The sequence below is a fragment of the Ambystoma mexicanum genome, chromosome 5q (genome assembly GCF_040938575.1).
Source record: "Ambystoma mexicanum isolate Mex_15411 chromosome 5q, UKY_AmexF1_1, whole genome shotgun sequence".
NCBI classification, from domain to species: domain Eukaryota; kingdom Metazoa; phylum Chordata; class Amphibia; order Caudata; family Ambystomatidae; genus Ambystoma; species Ambystoma mexicanum.
Genome location: NC_090933.1, coordinates 793,147,503 through 793,163,669, shown reverse-complemented (window position 1 = coordinate 793,163,669; position 16,167 = coordinate 793,147,503).

The window sequence follows — 16,167 nt, the reverse complement described above, 5'->3', positions numbered from 1 at the left end:
GGATGCCCGCCCTTTACCAAGGACAGGTGAACCGGTGGATATACTTGGTTCAGCCAAGTACCTCAGTACATTTGATCTAACTTCAGGCTATTGGCAAATCGCACTAAAAGACCATGCCAAGGAGAAAACTGCATTCTCAACCCCAGCAGGCCCCTACCATTTTACGGTTATGCTGTTTTGATTAAAGAATGCACCTGCTACATTCCAAAGGATGGTAATTCATGTTCTGAATGGGATGGAGGACTTCTGCATGGCATACTTGGATGACATTGCAGTGTTCAGCCCTACTTGGAAAGAATGACCACTTAGGATATGTTTTGCAGGCTCTTGAGCAGGCCCATCTGCCCATAAAGGGTAGTAAATGCCATATTGGTCAGGGTAAAGTGGTCTACCATGGACATGAGGTAGGAGGAGGTGAAATCAGACCATTGCCTAGTAAAGTACAAGCTGTACAAAACTGGGCCACCCCTACTACTCAAACCCGAGTGAGAGCCTTCCTAGGCCTCACTGGGTACTATAGGAACTTCATAGAGAACTATGGGACCATAGCTTCTCCCTTGAATGTGTTCTCCTCTCCCAAATTCCCTAAAAAGGTGAAGTGGAATGAGGAGTGCACTCAAGCATTTGAAGGCCTAAAGAAAGCCCTTTGTCAAGCTCAAGTCCTAAGAGCTCCTGACTATAACCAAACCTTCATTGTGCAAACTGATGCTTCAAAAACAGGTATAGGTGCAGTCCTTAGTCAACTGGATGAGAAAGGTAGGGGGCACCCCATTTGCTTCATCAACAGGAAGCTGAAGCAACCAAAAACAAGGTGGGCAACCATTGAGCGTGAATGCTTTGTTATTGTGTGGTCATTGAAGAAGTTTAGAACATACTTGTATGGATCTACTTTTGTGATTCAAACTGACCAGCAACACTTGAGATGGTTGATGCAAATGAAAGGGGAAAACCCAAAACTACTGAGATGGTCAATCAACCTTCAAGGGTTTGATTTTACCATTGAACACAGGTCAGGGTATCACCTCCAAAATGCTGACGGTCTCTCCAAAATGTTCGACCGACTGGAGTAAGGAGATTCACCCAGGAGTGGATTAAATCCTCCTGTCCCTTAGTCTGGGGTGGGGTGCGAGTGTTAGGCAGAATTCTCCAAATATGCTAATTTCCCTTACCTTTTGAGATTCCCACCAACTTTGATGGATTTATAGGATTTAATGTTTTACCTGGAAAGAGTGTGAGCCTTTTTTTCCCACTCTTCCATGTATGTTGTGTTTGTTTTACTTTTGTGTTCTTTGGTTATGGAGTTTTAAAACAACTCCTGTGGCATCATCTTTTTCTGTGTGTCACCCAGCACCTTCAGTGTAGTGGCACAGGGGTGTCTTTCAGACTCTCCAAAGGTTTAAATACCTTCCCTGAGAATGACTACTGTCTCTCAGGGCATGTAAAGTTAAATTGACTTTACTAGTCTCTTTAAATTTACTGACTCAGCACACCCTATCTTACTATAGAGTGCTGGAGGGGTTGCTTAGCTTCCCCTTAGTCTAATCACTCATGTAACAGTAAAGTGTTACCTTTTCCTATTTTAAATGGCTGGTGGCAGTGGTTTAGATAAACTACCGTGATTTTTCGCGGCCGCTAACAACGGTAGCTCAAAATCAGGGGTAGCCATGTTTTCAATATGGCACCCCACACCTATCTGTAAAAACAGATTCTGGTCATCTTATTTCGCCATTTCTTTTAGGAAAAGTAATTCTTGTGAGTAAATCTGCGCGCCAAACCATGTTTGGTGCCTTTGTTCGTGCCCTTTGGTGGGCTTCTGTGCTGAAGCCCTCCTCTGGTGCCAAAGTATCTCGAGTGGACAGGATTTGAGGGAGATACCTGAAACTCCCTGTGATTAGTCTCCTAGGAGACCTGAATGCACTCTGGTGTGATTGGCTGGCTGACTGTCCGTCAAGGACAGCCACCCTGCTGGGTGATTGACAGCCAGGCTGAATTAATGGGGGAAAACTGTTTTAAAAGCGGGTCTTTGGCACTTGGAAAGCAGAGTCGAACACTGTAACGAAGGAACTGAAGAGGAGAGGAAGGAAGAGGACTGCTGCAACTCCTGGACGACTGGTGAAGCCCTGCTGCAGGTCCGAATTGCCTGAAACTCTGACGACGGAGAAGCCCTTCAAGGTCAACTTCTTCCCTTGAGTTTGGTGGGAACAACCAACTCACAAGCCACCTGGACACTGTCCTATTCTGGTCGAATTTCTTTCAGAGTTCTGTTGAAAACCGGATAGCCAGAGGGAAGGAAACGAGGGGGCATTTAAGGCACTCAAACATTAAACCACCATCTTGCTACAGCTTTTGGCCACTTCCCTGGGCAGTGCAGGAACCTCCTGACATCCTCCTTCTTGTCCCCACGACTGAAGCACAGGAACAGCGAGACTTGTTCAAACTGCCAGGAACAACTGACTAAACTACAGCTTTCTTCAATTAAAAAGGTACTGTGCAAACGCGGTCCAGAAATCTTTTCGCCCATCGAGAAAGTTCATGAAACTTTCCTCATCTACGAAGTCTTGTCCTTCCCTAAACATTTGTCAAACTTTTCGCTTAGCCAAATTCTATAAAAATCTGTGGCAAAGACTTAACCGTTATATACCAAAACACTGCTATCCTATACAAAAGACTCTGAACCATAGACTTTGGCCCAGGCCTGTTGAGAAGAATTGCTGGTTGCATTTAACTTAAACACTTTGCCCTGCCTATGAATGTATTTGGGCTGTCTATTCTTATAACCTTGTCTTTTCCCTCCTTTTCAAAGTATCTAAAGTGCCATTTTGCTCACACGTCATTTTTGAGCTAAACTTGTTTAGTTACTTACCGGTTGGATTTTTGTGATCTATCGTTGGGTGATATTAAGCTGCTTGTGCTAGTGTAATGTTTTATAACTGATTGAGTAAATAAATGTATATTCTTTTACGAAGGAACCTCGAGTAAGTGTTTACTAGAATCACTGTATTGGTTGGTCCTTTGTGTAACTTGTTCTGCTGCTCACTTAAACTCTTGAGATAAGTCTGGCTGTTCAGCCATCGCTACCACTTTACTGTCTAGTACAGGCTTGTACCAAAGGTGAAATTGTTCTTACACTTGTAGTCCTAATTGCCTGTAGTGTTCCCAAAGGGTACTGCAGTTTATTGTGCCTAACACTATGATGTTAAGATGTTGTGGTCGACCAAGTCGAAGGCCGCGGAGAGGTCCAGGAGTAGGAGAAGTGAGGGGTGTCTTTTGTCTTTGGCCTCATCCATTTGGATCTTCAGATCTAGAAGGGCTGTCTACGTGCCATGTCTAGGTCTGAAGCCCGATTGGCAGAGGCCTAGAAGGTTGTGAGTTTCGAGGTGGTTCTGAATTTGAATGTACGCTGTCTTATCAAGGATTTTGAGTAGGAAGGGGACGGTGGTGATGGGGCCGTAGTTAGTGGGTATGCTGGGTTTCTTGATAAGTGGTTTAACCCAGATGTCTTTAAGATTCTTGGGGATAGTGCAAGATGCAAAGGAGTTGTTGATCAGTGTGGTGATGAATGGGGCAAATGGAGGATGGGCATATGTCTCCTTCTCAAATAGATGGTTTGAGACTGGCAATTATGAATTCAACCTGTGTGATGGTGACAGGTGAAAATTTGAATAGGTTGGTGGGGCTAGGTAGAGGGTTGTTGTAATGTGTGCTTGTGCCTTTGGAGGCTAGGAGGTTTCTTTTGGTTTCGATTTTGGTCTGTAGGAGCGCTATTTTGTCTAGCAGTGCCTTCTGGATGTTGGCACACCAGGTGGCGTCTTTGTCACAAGTGGATTGGGGAGGTATGGGAGATTCCATTTCCCTGAGTATTGTGAACAGTTCTTTCACATTCGAGCTAGCATTTTGAATTCTGCTGTTGAATGTGTTACTTTTAGTTAGAGATAGCAGACTTGACAACTGTCATGACAGGCACGTACGTGCCCACTCTATGCTTCCTGGGCCTGGAGTTGGGTCACGCTAGTGTCGCATGAGAGTTGGAAGCAGGAGACCATGTTCTGAATAAGGGGTGGTCACAGTGAGTCAGAGCATCAGGGAAAAGGGCCGTAGAGTAATGGTGAGTGTACCTACTTTTTTCTTCTTGTTTCCTTGTGTCTTCCAGGTACAAAGGGTGATGGACCGGAGCTGACTGGGAGCTGAAGCAAAGGTAAGCAGGAGCGATTTCCATGAAGAAATGTGGCTCTGAGTACAGGTGGAATTTAAATAGGCACACGCACTCAAATATGTGCCTTGGACGCTAGGACCTATAGTTCTTAGGTCTTGCCAGCCTGATCTTGTGTTTCTTGCCTCAGGGTCCCTGTTGTGTCTTTCCAGCCTCCTTACCCTCACTAACATAGACTCTGCGCCCATTTGGAGTGTGTTGTGTGTGTGCCCATCTATGTGTTGCCCAAAAGAGCATTGTGTCTGAGTGTTTGCTGCATGTTGATAGTGCATTGCTCCAACACAGCTTGCATATGCCCAGAGATGGGATATTACTATGAGCACTCATGCTTCGGTTCCTGGTGTGGAGTTTTGATCATCTGTTTTTTTCCCGTTTATGCACTTAGGAGCTCATTATGAGTTTGACAGTTTCCCCTGGGTGATGTTTGTTGGGATAGCGCTGGTAGAATTGGTGGATTAGACGATTAGTATGAACCCAATTAGCATCCTCCCATGAGAGTTCCTCTGGTACATACCCCTTCCAGTCAATGAAATGGAAAAGGCGTCCTCTTAGCATCTAGCATGGCTTTTACTTCATGTTCCTTCTCCTGATCTAGTATGATGGGTTCATGGGATGTTTTCCCTGGACGTATCTTAGGGTACGTTGCTTTAAGCAATGAAATGTGGAAAACGGGGTGTACTTACATTAAGGTTGGCAAACATAATTTAATCACTGCCTTCACTCTTTAGCTTCCAAAGGCAATGGTCGGTAATGTGGGAGAAATTTGATTGTCCCTCAGAAGCGTTTGATAGAAACCCACACAAGGTCTCCTGTCTAGTAGTGAGAAGCCACTTAGCACTTCTTGTTGGCTTGCCTTTTATATGTCCTTTTAACCCTGGCCAGATTATGCTCTTTAAGTACTATTGTGTGTTGGATTTTTGCATGATGTTCCTGTACCGAAGGTACTGATGTGCTTATTCACAATGTTTCATGAGAGGCCATAGATTCCTACCCATATAAGAGCTAGAGAGGAGTGAAGCTTGTGGAAGAATGTGGCGTGTTGTTATCTGCAAATTCAGCCACCCATAACACCTCAGCCCATTCACACTCCAACTGGGCAAGCGTGCAATGCATGGTTTCCCCTTCCCATCTGCCCATCAGTCTGTGGATGATGACTGGAGGATAGAAGTGGTTCTTTATGGGCTACCTCACAGAACGCCTTCCAGAACCTAGGCAAGATTTGGCACCCTTTATCAGAGATTATCACTGTAAGCAGACCATTTGTTGTGTTTGTGCATGTGCTATGCCTGTACAGAAGAGACCTCTTTGTGTGGGGGAAAGTGTGCCATTTCGGTAAGATGTACCACCATGACAAATATTGTGTTGAAGCTCTTGCTTTTAATTAACTCGACAATTAACTCTATATGCCAGGTGTGACAGGGAGCAGGAGCACTGATAGTGCTTCGAGCAACCATTGGGCCTTTTATCATGCCATTCTACTTCTACTCGACCTCTCTGCGGCTTTTGATCTGGTGGATCACTCCATACTTTGTAACCACCTATCCTCAGCGGCCCATTTCTCCAGTTCTGCAGTTGCCTGGATCCAATCTTTCCTCGCCAACAGAACTATGCGAGTGTTCTCACCTTCAGCAGCTGCTGACCCCATCCCCATCACCTGCGGAGTCCCTCAAGGATCCTGTGTCTCGCCCACTTTGTACAACATTTTTACAAAGCCACTATTTGACAAACTGGACCGTCTGGGTGTCACCTACACAATATGCAAATGACACCCAGATACTCCTACCCCTCTCAGGAACCTATGATATAGACGTTGAGTGGATCAACAAAGTCTACATCATCATTCAGGCATGGATGGCCACACATGTCCTCTGCCTGAATGATGACAAGACTGAATTACTCCTAGTTGGATCATCTCACAACCTTCTCAAACTAAGTCCTCACTACACAAATATCGTCATCGATGGGAACAGTACACCCATTGCCAAACATGCAAAAACTTTAGGTTTCTACCTCGATGCCCAGTCTAACCTAACTAAGCAGATTAACATGACCTCATCGGCCACAGCCTACACCGGCAAGTTGATCAGAGCCTGTAGACCTTTACTATCCCCCACTAGCTGCCTTACTCTGGCGAGAGCGCTCATACAATCCAAATTGGATTATTGCAACAGTCTTTATCTAGGAGCGAACAAAACCATCTTAAATAAACTACAGATCATGCAAAATAACGTGCTCAGAGCCGCCCTGAATATTCCCAAAAGAGAGCATATATCAGAAACTAGAAAGCACCACAGGTGGCTCTCTATACAGGACAAAATTGCCCTAAAAACTATCTGCCTCACTCACAAAGCGCTTAACCACCAAGCCCCCCCCCCACCTTACAGATAAATTCACATGGAAGGTATGCAACAGAATCACCATATCTTCCAACATACCATGGCCCTCATTAGGACCCAGGCGGTAAGGGGTTTACGCCGGCGTAAACCATGGCGTACCTTACCGCCTGAGTACGAGTTCCCTTAGCGCCATGGTGATTTTAACGCCTGCTTTTAGCAGGCGTTAAAATCCATGGCGCTAAGGGACCTTGTTGTTAATTACGCCACCGTAATTTACGGTGGCGTAATTAACGCCTTCCCCACTCCCATTATGCCCTATGGGGCCAGGAATGGGAATGGGGAAGGGTAAATGGGGATTGGGGACTTACCGCCCCGCCAACCTCGGAATGGGGCGGTAAGTCCGCCAACCCCCATGGCGGAGTTGGCAGCTTAGCGCCATGGACCATGGTGCAATTTGCACCATGGTCCTCCGCCAAGGTCGTAATGAGGGCCCATGTCTGGTGGTGCCCAGATACAATCTAAATAGAGCCGGAGGTTCTAGCTTCCCAGTATTAGATGCCCAGCTTTGGAACACTCTCCCTCAGAATGTTCAAACCATTCAAACCTTTAACAATTTCAGAAGCCATGCTATCACTTGGATACTAAATAAAACATAAAACAACAGCTCTTGATGCCACTAACCGTTAGGCGATCGGCACATACTACTGCTATGACCCAATGTATAATATGTATAATGTTTAATATGTATATATGTACCATTGTAACTGACCTTGAATGTTCAAACTGTATTCATGCATATAACTGTCTATTCTATGCCTAGTAACCACTACTATCCTATAGCGGCCAATTACCTCCGGGTCAGGTGCGCGATAAAAATAAAATAAACAAACAAACAAACAAACAAACAAACAAACCTTGTGTTGCCCACATATTCTGCAGGTGCATCACCAAACAGGCACGCAGTCAACTGATGCCAAAGATGCCAGCCCATCCACTGCCCTGGACACCACCACTGCTGGCAGTGCATCCACCTCCACCCCTGCAAAGGTCGTACCCGTAAGCAGCGGGAGGAAAAGCAGGAGGGAGTAAGGCCACTGGACACCACTGCAGTAGCATCTGTGGCAGACATGAAGAAAACCACAGTCCACACATCAGTGCCCAGTGGCCCCTCTTCCAGCATGCAGATGGCGCGGCAGAAGCTGATGCGGGAAACAGCCACAGCCACTCCACAGCTGGCCCCTGTGGCAATTGAAAAGGATTCTGTCCATGCACCAGCACCCACACATCTGGACCCTGGCACCCCTTTGTCACCAGCGTGAGATGTGCATTTCCAGTGGCAACCTTTGCCAGACAAAGGCAGTGACGGCTCCACCCATTAGGAGGAGGCAGACATCGGCTTCCCCTCGCCCGGCTTCAGCCCCATCCCTCACCAGAGGCCACCACCTGTGCAACACTACATCACGGCAGTCATATGGTCGAGGCTAAATGCCGCTGAGCAGTGCCAGGTCTCAATGGAACAACTGGCGGCCAAGCAGGTGGAGCACATGCAGGCAATGAGGCACTGACTCCAGGGATAGTGCTGGTGAATCTCATGTTGCCTCTGGCAAACCAGCACTGCCATCATAATGGTATGGCAGAGGATGAGCAAACAGAGGGCATCTAGGTCTTTGCAGAGACCTTCAAATAATGCAAGCATCTGACTCTGCAACACACCCAGGGCAAGGGGTCTGAGCCCTCAACCTCTGTCACTCCAAAAGAAGGATCACTGCCTGTAAAGACTGGTAGGGGGTGGTCTGTACTTCTGCTCTCTATATGGTAGAGGGGAGGTACAGAGGACCCCAGCCTAGATTCTCTATTCGGTAGCTATGGTCGAGCAATCAAGGCCTAGCTTCTCAGGAGGTGATGCAGGCTGGTTCTTAAGTACAGTGTAGTCCCCAAGCCCCCACAAAGGAATGTCCACACACTGTATTGGTTAGAACACAGTCTTTATATAATCAATATTCAAGGTTATGTGCACTTATCATAATAACTCACTTTGTACTTAGGAAAATCAACAATGGCAAATATATACAATTCTAAAGTGGTACCACCCTTTGTATTAGATCTCATTAAAGTGCATCAACAATACTGTAACAATGTCACACAGATCAATAGAGTGAAACCAGCAATAGAGAGAGGAGAGAAAATAAGATGGTTGAGCAATAGGCAGAATACTGGCCCCTACCACTAGACACAGTTCTGTGTGGAGATCCCCCCACCTGGGCAACCTGTAAAATAAAGATATAGCACAAGCCCTGTCCATATATTGTTCTGCAAGTCCTATTCCCTCCTATAATGTTTTTACCCCCCCCAATGTACCTGGTGGAGTCGAGTTCTTCGAAGAGGCGTCGACAGATCCTTCTTGAGCGACCCCCTTTCAAGCGGGAGTCACGGATCGTCGAGAGGCGTCGAGAAGCGTCGAGGAACTCGGCGTTCGGCGGCAGGGAATCGACGGCCCTTCTTGAATGCCTTCCCTTTCAAGCGGGAGACTCGGGGCGTCGAACGTCCGACAACAAACAGGGTAGAACGGCGTCGATGAGGCGGCAGCTTCGATCCAAGCGGTGCTCGTCAGACAGAGGCGTGCGGGGCACCTCGATGACAATTGTTCTGGACTGCAAAGATTGTGAAGACGGGGGCCCAGCAAGGGCGTCGAGTCGTTCGAGTCTTTGTGGTCTTCGGGTGGCGGGAAACCCACCGGCAGGGTTCTCGTCAGCGCGTTGGTCGTCCTCGACTTTCTCCGGCAGGATAAAGCGGTCGACGGTGCGAACGAGGGAGACCTTCGATTCAAATGTTCTTAGGCAAGGAGCGGACGGCTCCGGTCGTCGGCGGCATGGCGTCAAGCGGTTCCCACGGCTGGGCAACACAACTTCGACGGGCCTCTAGCGGTTACACAGACCTGCGAACCCTGGTCGATGGCAATGGACTTCGACGGCGGCGATGTCCGGGTGGTTCACTTCGATCTCCTCGGCGGTCCCGTCTCGGGTCGGCAGCCTTTCGAGGGTCTGACTTCCAGGGGGCTTCGGCGAAGATGTAGCGGTGCTCGATGATCCCTCGGAGCACGGGAAGAGGGCGCCTTACCAGGTCCTCTCTCGGGTCAGTCCTCGACGAATTCGGCAGCTTTCAGATCGGTTGAAGCAAGTGCAACAGCAAGTCTTCTTCTTCCAGCTGGACTTCGAGGATCAGCTGTTCCAGTTACTCTTAGAGTGGAGACTCAGCTTCTGAACGCTTCTGAACAATTACCAGTGGTGAGAGGTCCCCAGATATACTATTCTGTCTCTCATCCACACTGCTGGCACACACTCAGCAGCCAATCATACAGAAGGGCATTCATGCAGTCAGTCAGCCAATCAGGCACACAGTGCATTCAGGCCACACTCCTCCCATTCAGACACTCACAACAAGGAATGTGGATTGGGACAAGTACCCAGCCATTCAACACTACACACTGCATTCAGGCCAGTTTCGGGCAGGGCTGTCTCAGTCTTTGTCTCTCATGCCAGAAACCAGACAACCACAACAAGGAGTGTATATTGGTCACACACTCCATTCACCCAGGTCCCACCCACAGGAGGTACCCACAACATACAGTCACTGGGAAGGCTCCAGTCAGTCTAGCTGGGCCTTCACAACAACCCCATATATGGAACTTCCACCCAACAGCCAGTCAGGGGGAAGGGATAGAGTCAGGGCTTCCCAGGACTTTGGGAAAACAAGGTAACAGGCAATAGAAAGCAAGAGGCCACAGGTGCCATCTTGTTTCCTATCAGGAATCAACTGATCCCAATGGCAGGGCCTGGGTATCCCAAAATGGAGGACACCCAGAGCACCTGTCAAATTCAGCATGGAGCTGCCACCAGCCCATACCCTGCTCTGTGGGCCACCCACAGGTGCCCAAAAACATACACTAGGGGCACAGGGTTGTACCCCTACCCATGTGTGCCATAAGGGTATCCCATGGGTCTGTTCACCAAACCAAAAGAGAGAGCTGCACTGCCAGGAGTCCCACATGGACTCCTTGGCAGAAAACACGACAGAACACATGATAAAAAGCAGTAAAGGACAAGGATTCAGAGGCCCTGTCCCTCTGATGCATTTCCAGCATCACAGTCGCCCCCCCCAGACTGAGGTGGAGGGTGTCTAATCTCCCATGGGATAGACACCCTCATCCAGACGGTCAACATACCTTCTGGAAAGGCCATCTGCATTATCGTGACTCTTCCCTGGTCTGTGCTCTATGGTGAAGTCTAGCCCTTGCAGGCTAATGGACCACCTGAGCAATTTCGGATTCTCACCCTTCATCTGCATAAGCCACTTCAGGGGCTTATGATCTGTTTGGACCTTGAAGGTAGACCCCGTAAGGTAGGGCCTAAAACGCCTAAGGCTCCAAACTATGCTAAAACACTCCTTTTCAACAGTAGCCCACCTAAGTTCTCTACCCTTGAGTTGTCTACTGATGAATATGATAGGTTGTTCTCTCCCTTTGTCCTCTAACTGGGACAAGACAGCTCCAATTCCGGTGTCGCAGGCGTCCATCTGGACGATAAAGGGTCGGCTGTAGTCAGGCGCACACAACACAGGTGCCCTACACAGACTTTCTTTCAAGCCATCAAAGGCCCTCTGACAGTCTTCGGTCCAATTAACTTTCCTAGGCTGTTTGGGTGAACTTAGAGCTGTCAGAGGTGCAGCTATGGTTCCATAGTCTGCCATGAAATTGCGATAGTACCCAGTGAGGCCCAAAAAGGCTCTCACCTGGGTTTGAGTAGTGGGAGTCTCCCAGTTCTGTACATCCTGTACTTTACTGGAGAGAGGTTGGATTTGACCCCCTCCTGCCTCATGACCAAGATAGGTAACTTTCCCCTGAGCTATCTGGCACTTGGTGGCCTTGATAGTGAGGTTAGCCCTTTTCAAGGCCTGCAACACCTTATCCAGATGTGTCAAATGCTCTTCCCAGGTGGAACTGTAGACGGCAATGTCGTCTAAGTAAGCCACACAAAAGGCTTCCAGCCCACTGAGCGCATGGTTGACCAACCTCTGGAAGGTGGCAGGGGCATTTTTCAACCCAAAAGGCATGACCCTAAACTGGTAGAGTCCCTCAGGTGTTGAGAAGGCCGTCTTTTCCTTGGCATGGTCCGTCAGAGCTATTTGCCAATAGCCTGAGGTAAGGTCAAAAGGTGCTCACAAATTTGGCAGCACCTATGGTGTCCACGAGCTCATCAGCCCTGGGCAATGGGTGCGTGTCAGATATTGGTGACGGCATTGACTCCTCGGTAGTCCACACAGAACCTCCAATCCTTGGTACCCGCCTGGGAACTTGCCTTGGGGACAAGGACCACTGGACTGGACCAGGGACTGGTTGAGGGTTCAATAACACCCAGATCCAACATCTTGGCGACCTCAGCCTGGATGTGGTTCTTGACGGTATCTGACATACGGTAGCACCCACTTTTGACAGGCACACTGTCACCAGTGTCAATTTCATGCCTACACCATGGTGTAAGGCCTGGCATCAGTGAAAACAGAGAGGCATACTGTTGGAGCAAAGCCCTGCAGGCCCTCTGTTGCTCTGTTGTCAAATCCGGAGAGAGATGTACTCCCTCCACTGAGCCATCCTGAGGGTTGCTATGCAGCAAATCAGGAAGGGGCTCACTCTCATCCTCTTCTTGCCCTGAAGCTAGCAAGAGACATGAGACTTCTGCTCGCCGGTGGAAAGGCTTGAGCCTGTTGACATGGAATACCTGAGGGGCTACCCCAGAGGCTCCCATGTCAACCAGATAATTGACTTCGCCCATTTTGGAGATGATCCTGAAGGGTCCAGTCCACTTGTCTGCCAAAGCTCTAGGCTTGGTAGGCTCCATCACAAGGATTTCCTGTCCGGAGTCCAATCCACTTGCGAGGCTTTAAGGTCATGCCAGTACTTATTCAATTCCTGGCTGGCCTTGAGATTTGCTGTTGCCTGACCCATCATCTGTGTCATCCTCCGTCTGAGGCCTAACACATAGTCCCCCACTTGCTTGGCGGGACCTGGAGGGGTGGCTTCCAAGCCTTCTCTGATCAAGGCGAGGGGCCCCCTCACGGGATGTCCAAAGAGTAACTCAAAGGGGCTGAAACCAACACCCTCTTGAGGTACCTCTCTGTAAGCAAACAGCAGGCATGGCAGGAGGAGATCCCATTTCCTCCTTAGGGGTTCTTCCAAAGCCCCTAGCATGCCCTTGAGACTTTTATTAAATCTCTCAACCAGACCATTGGTCTGGGGGTGGTAAGAGGTGGAGAACTTGTAGGTTACCCCGCACTCTTTCCACATGGTTTTAGTGTAACTAGACATGAAGTTGGATCCTCTGTCAGAGACAACCTCCTTGGGGAATCTAACACGGGTGAAAATGCCCAGGAGAGCCCTGGCAACCACCTTGGCAGTAACAGTCCGAAGGGGTATTGCCTCAGGGTACCTGGTGGCATGATCTACCAAGACCACGATGAACCGATGTCCACCTGAAGTGGGAGGGTCAAGGGGACCGACAATGTCGATGCCCACCCTCTCAAATGGTGTGCCAACCACTGGCAATGGCTGCAGTGGGGCAATGACACTGCCTCCAGTCTTGCCAGACAACTGACAAGTTGGGCAGGTCCTGCAGTGGGACTCCACCTCTACTCCCATCCGTGGCCAGTAGAAATGGGCAGAGAGCCACTGCTTAGTCTTCTTGGTCCCAAGATGACCAGCCAAGGGCACCTCATGCGCCAACTGCAGTAGGAGGGGCCTGTAAACCTGGGGTACCACCAACCTCTTGAGGGCACCAGGTTCAGGCTTAGTGGGCTCACTAACAAGGAGCTCACCCTCCCAATAAATCCGGAATGTCCTAGGCACTTCTCCTTGTGCCTGGGACAGGGCCTGTTTCCTCAGTCCCTCGAGAGAGTGGCACTCTCTCTGTCCCTTACAGAAGTCTGCCCGGGAGGGTCCCCCTTCAGCTAACAAGCATTGAAGGTCGGGATGATCCTCCGGGTTGAGAACCTCTCCCACAGGAGAGTCTTCTGTCTCTTCTCCCACAGGAGTTGAGTTTGGGTTTTCCACTGGACCCAGCCCGTCCGGAGCATGGATCCCAATGGGTGCTGTCGGAACAGCAGGAAGAGAAGGTGTTCCCTCCACAGAGGTGGCCTTCTTGGTCTTCCTTCTTCTTGCCTTAGGCCTCGCCTTTGGCTCGGGTACCTGACTCACAGCCAGACCCGGTGTCACCTGTGACCTAGTGACTGCAGCAGCAGTCATGGGAAGACCATCCGAGATCAACCCCAACTCTACTAGATAATTTCCTAACAGAATGTTAGCAGGCACATTGTCCTAAACCAGGACAGGAAGCTTTGCTGTCTTGTCTCCAATCATGAGTGTGACTAAGGCTACAGGCGATAATTTGGGAGGCCCACCAGCTAACCTGGTGGTTCTCAGAGGAGCACCTACATAGTCCTCTGGCTTGAGCAGGGTCCTGTCCACCACTGTCATGCTTGCCCCAGTGTCTCTCAAACCAGTAGAAGGCTGGCCATTCAAGAGGACACTTCTCAAAAACCTATGGGTGTTCTGTGGGATAGTCGCCAGTACTTCTGCATACTGGTCCCAGGCCCCAAGGGACACTAAGGAAATCTCTACCGGAGCACCAAATGTGATCCCGGTAGAGGAGGGGAGGACAGTGGCCTCCACCTCAGACACGGGGTAAGGGTAGGTCAGGCTGACAGCCTGTACTCCAAGTGCCTTACCTTTACACTTGGAGTCACCCCTTCTGTGATCCAGAGCCCCACAGTCCCAACAAGTGCCAGGAGTGCGGGGTACGGTACTGGAACCACTGGGAGCCTGCTTTGCAGCAGGTGGACCACTACTCTTGTTCCCACCCACAGATGACTTATCCCCACTAGATTTTTGGGTCTTGGGAGAGGAAGGTTTAGGTTTACCCGACTGTGACTGCTTGTGGGACTCCTCAGCTTTCTGAGAGGCCCCCTTTTCTTTGTCCTTGTCCTTCCCACTGGAGTCCTTAGGGGACACCCGGTGGGAGACCCACTTGTCAGCCAACCTAGCCAGCTTAAAGGGGTCCAAAATGTTCTGGTCAGCCACGTACTGACGCAGCTCTGGTGAACAGGCTTCAGAAAAATGCTCAAAAAACAAGAGGTGGGACAATTCAACAAAAATCTTAACCTTGTATCCATCAATCCACCCCATCATGTTCATGTGCGCAGCACTCACCCAGTCAACCCAAGACACATTCTCTCTTTTCTTAAAATCCCTGAACCTTTTAAGGTATTGGGTAGGTGTCTTGCCAAACTTGGCAATCAAAGCAGACTTCATACACTCATACTGACCCCTTTCTTCCACACTCAGCTTCAGAATACAGTCATATCCAGTTTGAGGCACTCTGCTTAACAAACACTTAGCCCAATCTCTTTTATCAACATCATGAATCGCACAAGCCATTTCAAACGCTTCAATCCATTGGAGGATATCTGAACCCTCCACAAATACACCAACCAAATCTTTCATAAACTTGGTGGCTGGGGACCTGACACTCTCACTGGTTTTAGCTGAAGTCTCCACTCTAGCTTTCTCTAGCTGGATTCTCTGACATTCAGTGTCCTGGCTTTTGAGTTCAAGGTCCTTATTTCTGAGTTCAAGATCCCTATTCTTGAGCTCCACTTGTTGAGCCAACTCCTCTTTCTTAAGTTCAGCATCTATTTCCAAGTTGCGGTATTCAAAGGCCAATTTCATCCTTAATAACTCAAGCTCCAAGGAATTGCTGGGGTTTGGAACAGAGGCAGCAGGAATGGCGGCATTCCCAGAAACAGATTCAGCAGAAACCCCAGGGGCAGAGTCCTCATTGGTTGCATTCCCCCCCTCATCAAGAGTTTCACCATCAGTCTGGTAGTCCACCAGGGCAGCTATCAGCTCAGCCCTAGACTTATCCACAAAGTCTAACTCCCTGGCTTCACAAGCACTCTGGAGAGCCTCCAAGCTCATCCGAGTCAATTTGCCATTTGCAATAGACTCCATTGTTTGTAATGCAGTTATCTTGTACACAACTAAACCTTAATTTAATAAAGTGCAGATATTTTGTAAGTGGCACGGTTATACACTGATTCTTAAAACCATAAGCATCCCACCGCTGCCACCAGTGTAAAGACTGGTAGGGGGTGGTCTGTACTTCTGCTCTCTATATGGTAGAGGGGAGGCACAGAGGACCCCAGCCTAGATTCTCTATTCGGTAGCTATGGTCGAGCAATCAAGGCCTAGCTTCTCAGGAGGTGATGCAGGCTGGTTCTTAAGTACAGTGTAGTCCCCAAGCCCCCACAAAGGAATGTCCACACACTGTATTGGTTAGAACACAGTCTTTATATAATCAATATTCAAGGTTATGTGCACTTATCATAATAACTCACTTTGTACTTAGGAAAATCAACAATGGCAAATATATACAATTCTAAAGTGGTACCACCCTTTGTATTAGATCTCATTAAAGTGCATCAACAATACTGTAACAATGTCACACAGATCAATAGAGTGAAGCCAGCAATAGAGAGAGGAGAGAAAATAAGATGGTTGAGCAATAGGCAGAA